Source organism: Amphiura filiformis, chromosome 17 (genome assembly GCF_039555335.1).
Source record: "Amphiura filiformis chromosome 17, Afil_fr2py, whole genome shotgun sequence".
Classification (NCBI taxonomy): domain Eukaryota; kingdom Metazoa; phylum Echinodermata; class Ophiuroidea; order Amphilepidida; family Amphiuridae; genus Amphiura; species Amphiura filiformis.
Window position 1 is genome coordinate 21,322,661 of NC_092644.1, and position 6,194 is coordinate 21,328,854.

The following is a 6,194-nucleotide window of genomic DNA, read 5'->3' on the forward strand; positions in this document are numbered from 1 at the left end:
AGGCATCCAACATGTATGTCAAAAACTATTCTGAATCTAAAATGTTTTTGCAAAATTTAAGAAATTCAGACCATTTGAAAGAACATTTTTGTGATGTTGAACCCTGTGTGAGCCCAAAATATAACTTTTGACCTTTTCACTCAAGAACTGTGCATCACAGTGAAACTACTTTTTTCTGATACCTTATGGCTAGGGGAATACTTAGTGTGCTTCCAACAAAATATGAACAATGTTGAATTTGACCCTTTGTTGGGAAGTTGGTTGGCAGGGTAGCGTGGTTAGTTACTTGTCATAACGGCATTTCATTGGTTAATAGCCAAATAATATAATTTCGTATTTTACCCCAAGACAGAGAAATTGAAAACACTCGGACGCAAAATTTGCATGCATGTTGGCAATCAGACACGACAACCATTTATTGACTTTTGTTTAAGACCCGCTTTTCAGTACCTACAACAAATAAACAAACAAACAAACAAACAAACTCTCAGCCGTATAATTGCCAAATATATAATAGGAGATTCGCTAATCGAGCGAACTACCCAACCCAAGACTCTAGCGAAACAACGACCAAAGGCGCCGAAAAATCTCGCTTTTAGCAAAACCAAATGTGATCCAAACTTGCACTCTGGTGGCCGCCACCCGAGGCTAAATTCTGAGCGCTTGACCCCGAACCCGTGGATTATTCATCAAATATCATGGCTGGAAACTCAACAATAAATTATGGTACTGGTGCATACAGATCCCACGCTCCCAAGTGGAATTCCTGAGACTCTTCAACAGGTGGTCTACCTGAAGTTACAAGGGATCAAGTCTTAATGTTAGCATTCTATGACATATACATATATCATAATAAATAAATACAGAAAAGATAATTCAAAACCCAGCATTATTTTCTTTTGCTTACTGTGTGAAGTCTTTGACCTTATAAAAGACTACTTTACTGTTTTTGATGACACGGACCTGTGCCTGCATGTAACAATACGATTGTCAATTCCTGTACATATATATAGTTTTGACGACTTACTTTCCCTCTTGAACTATCATTCTAAAAAGTTTGATACAGAACAATTATATAAATTTTATGTAGCAACATATTGAACACATGATCTAATTAAACAGTGTACATTGTAAATATGAAGATCTGAGAAAGGGAAATTAATTGCAAGTCACATGTAATTTTAATGATCGGCGCCAACTCTTTATTCCTCCCTCCTTATCTACAGGGACCATAATTCTTGATTTTTCTTTTAAACTTACAGACAGTTAAATGCTTTAATTAGCTATTATTTAACACACTACCATGTAGTAGATAAAATATATCTGTATTTATACAGGTCATTATCTCATTACTGTCACACATAATTATATTTTACTTCCTTCTCACATGTCCACACAGGGCGCGGTGGGTGGGAAGATTTTTGTTGTTGTCGTGTCCAATACAAAACCAACAGTGAATAAATCACCACCAAATCACGCCCGAAACCCGAAAAGGCGCAAATCCCATTGGTTCCCGGTCGAGCCAAACAATACAAATTTATCTGCATGACAATGATTGACATCTGACCCGGTAAACAATAACATGGATTGGTCCATTTCTCAGCAAGGGTAAATTGAGTTTAACTTGTTGCACTGTGTTAAACTTTAGTTCAGCGTTCATAAATTACCGTACAATATATAGCCGTATTATTCAGCTCTTAATCAGTTCCGGCAATTAACAGTCCTGCATACTCGTGTTGTATTACTGGTTTTGAGGTCGTATCACAGCCTTGTGTAGCCTCATGTGATACGACCTCAAAACCAGTGATATTTTTCGTATTGCGTGAACAAACAGGGGATAACTAATAACATTCAACACATTCAAGCTTCACACGTTTCGTATTTCTACATCTACTGGTTTATTAGTTATATAGTGTCAATAGATATATCACTATCTAGCAGCATACATACATATACATTAACTTCTTATAAGGCGCAATATCCAGTATGATCAAGGCGCCATACAAAATACAACAAATAGAGCTAGACCATAGTACAGGGCACTATGGGTTTGGGATTTTATATTCTTACATTCGTGGATCAATTGTTTTTTGGGAACCTTAAACCTGAAATGATAAAAATTTGATTGGTTCCATTTTTTTTCTATACCCCCTGTGGTTCCCACACGGGGTAGAAGGTTACAGTGGGGGAAAATTAAAAATAGTTCCACCATGTTGTAATGTATCTCAAATTGTTCCTCTTATCACACAGAATTTTAAAAAAAACAATTGTCTTATTTTTCTACGGATGTAGTTCAGGAGTTATATTGGTCGAATAGGTCAAATGTCAAAAATTGCATGCAGAGGTCAAAATTAAAAAATGGTCCGATTTCATCAAAACTGGTCTCAAATTACTCAATTTAACATAAGAAATGTCAAACATACATGTAATACTTATAATTTACAATGCAAGTGCATTTTTTGTATTGTTGTGACCCCTTCAGAGTTCTGCCAAAGTCCAATAGAAATACGTATAAACATTTGACCCATAATTTCATCCGTTATAAAATTCTCAAATAAAATATTTTCCTAGCCGAGAGGAGTAATTTAAGACAAATTTCGATTGAATCAGTGCATTTTGAAAATTTGGCTTCTGTACATGAGATATTTGACAATTTTGACCTTATTTGCTCTATAACTTCTTAACTAAGCACCCTAGTGCAATATGACAATTGAATTTTGTATTCCTAGCATGATGAGAGGAATAATTTGAGGTATATTACAGCATGATAGAACAGATCCCTTTTGGCCCCATTATGACCTTCGACCTCTCGGGGGGAAGTATAGGGGGCATAGAAAAATGGAACTAATTCCAATTTATCCTTTGAGGTGTAAGGATACCAAGAAACATTGGTTCCACTAATGTAGGAAAACTAGATGCTAACTCAAAATTCACCCAATAGCGCCCTACATGTATACTACCATTAATGTACTTATTCTCTAATTCAGCATCACCAGAATTAAATTAAATCATATCTTTTTTCCATATAATATTGGAATAAAGACATTACAGAGGATAATAAGTATTGCCCAATTGGAAGCTTACGTGTGAGTGGTATTTGGTACCAAACTGCTGTAAACGTTTGCCTAATGGCGCACCTGGGCTTATTTGCCTTGGGGTAAATTTCAGGTACAAATAGAGAGCTCCCTCCTCTAAAACTCCCAACAAGAATTGAGAGTACATGTATGTGCCCTTATTTACTATGGGAGAGCACTTTTAGTTTGTGTCTAAAATTCCAGTCATGTCACAGGAGCCCATAGTGCCATTAGGCGAACGTTTACAGTATTCTAACCAATCACACGCTTCCAAGTAGGCTTGGGTACATAAACATCAGACCAATCTCAGAACTGGTATGATTTAGATCACAAACAAAGGAAGTTATGTCCCTTGAGATGATCTAGCTTGAAAAAAAAGAATGGTTTGGCCAAAGTAGGATATAATGAATAATTATACTGACATGCAATTTCCTTGGTCAAACCACGTTCAAATTGGTTTATAATTATTTAGTTGGAGAGAAGGATGAAATGTGACCATTTCTTATATCAGTCCATGTCAAATCAACCAATTTTCTGAAAAGTTCCCAGGTGACCCTCTCAGATTTTGATGAAATTCCATCAGAATATTCTTTTGTGGCCACAATGAACCCATACAAAAATTTGGCTTCATAGGCCATGTCGTTTTTGAGAAATGGCCCTTTGAAGTTTGGCCCAGACCCCCTTTTTTGGCACTCATGAGTGTCATTGGTGATTTTACCAACTTTGGTGGCTCATAACTTCTTGTTCTGAACAGATATAAAGCTGCAATCTTGGATTCTAGCTAACCTTATGTCATATTTCAGAATCTGGCTCTAAATTTCAGATATCTGCTTTCCTTTTCAAGTTATGAGCACCCAAAGTTGGTCATTTATTCAACCATAAGTGTGATTTTTGTCATTTTGGGGGTCCCCTGGTGCCAAAAATATGTGGTCATATGACTCAAATGTCATAGATACATTGTCTATAGGTACCTATCTAAGCCCACAAGCAAGTTTGAGCAAATCAAACCATTAATGGAGGAATGGGCGGTATCCGAAGTTGGGTTCGGGTGAAAATTTGCTGGAGACCCCCTCTTTCTGACCAATGGTTGACCATGTTGACAGTTGAAACATGAATTGAAATTTACAGCCCTGAAACATACTTATGAGACCTACCTAGAAACAAAAATTCAGCTTTGGTACTCAACTACATCATAGTTAGATGGCAGCTTAAAAATAGGGTGGGAAACCTACTATTTCTTGTCTAAGGGTGTTGAATTCAGCAACCATGACAACAAAATCAGCAAAATTTGACTAAGTTTTTTCACAAGTGTCATATGAAATTTGTTCTGGGTGTGTTTTAGAGGCTAATAAACACATCTAGATTGGTCTGTAATGTACGACCCAAAAATATGCACATAATTTTATACTTAGTAAAATTTTGCAAATTTTGTTGCCATGGTTGCCGAATTCAACACCCTTAGACAAGAAATAACAGGTTTTTCTCCCAATTTTCAAGAGCCATCTAACTATGATGGAGTTGAGTACCAAAGCTGAATTTTTGTTTCTAGGTAGGTCTCATAAGTATGTTTCAGGGCTGTAAATTTCAATTCATGTTTCAACTGTCAACATGGTCAACCATTGGTCAGAAAGAGGGGGGTCTCCAGCAAATTTTCACCCTAACCCAACTTCGGATACCGCCCATTCCTCCATTAATGGTTTGATTTGCTTAAAATTGCTTGTGGGCTTAGATATGTACCTATAGACAATGTATCTATGACATTTGAGTCATATGACCACATATTTTTGGCACCAGGGGACCCCCAACATGACAAAATCACACTTGCGGTTGAATAAATGACCAACTTTGAGTGCTCATAACTTAAAAAGGAAAGCAGATATCTGAAATTTAGAGCCAGATTCTGAAAATATGACATAAGGTTAGCTAGAATCCAAGATTGCAGCTTTATATCTGTTCAGAACAAGAAGTTATAAGCCACCAAAGTTGGTAAAAATCACCAATGACACTCGCGAGTGCCAAAAAGGGGGGGTCCGGGCCAAACTTCAAAGGGCCATTTCTCAAAAACGACATGGCCTATGAAGCCAAATTTTTGTATGGGTTCATTGTGGCCACAAAAGATTATTCTGATGGAATTTCATCAAAATCTGAGAGGGTCACCTGGGGACCCCTGGTTGATTTGATATGGACTTACATTGTAAGTATACCAAACTGTGGTCATCTAGGAATTTCATCTCCTCTTTAACAATAACATGTGTAGACCGACTTTCACCTTCTCACACCAGAATTTTAACTCTGCAGTAAGGGTGAACTGTTAACTTGCTGTTTAAACACTCTCATAATTCACTTCATGCCTACTTTTCACTATCTCACACACTTAAAGATGACTTTTTTCCACAAAGAAACTAATCTGGCCTCATATCCAAATGTTCAGCACATCAATAGCTACTGTACAAACGTTGATGCTTTTACATGTAGTTAATGGCTCGGATAGCGATGTTATCACATATTTTTGTGGGACCTGAGAGCACATCACTTATCGAATTGTATTTTGAATACAATTGTTTCTGATATCAAATAATTTTGATTTTTTTGAAATTCGCAAATTCCCCCAAAGACCTCATTTTTTTGGTGTTTTGGGGGGGAAAAATCTATATCTTCAATACGAAAGGTCAAACTTTTTATATGATGGACGTCCTTTTCATCCCAGCTACATACACTTTTTAAGTACATTAGATTTATACAAGTTACTTTGTGGACTGTTAAATTCAAAAATATCAAGTTTTAATAACTTGCCATAAAATTTCAAAAAATAAAAATTATTTGATATCAGGACATTCCTGGTATTCAGAATGCAATTCTATATCTTATGTGCTCTCAGGTGAAGTCCCACAAAATATACTGTGCAAACGTTGCTATCCGATTCCTTAAGATACTCTACACCATTCTGCATAACTGTATAATTGTGACGTCCCATGTCAAAACCAGACACTTTTGGGCAGGTTATCAATTTTGATTTTTACATATATCTTAAATATAGAGATATTTTGCTCCACAAAGCCATTTTCCTCAACGAAATCGGACATTCCTAAGCGAAGATATTGGGTTTGTAAGTTATGGTAT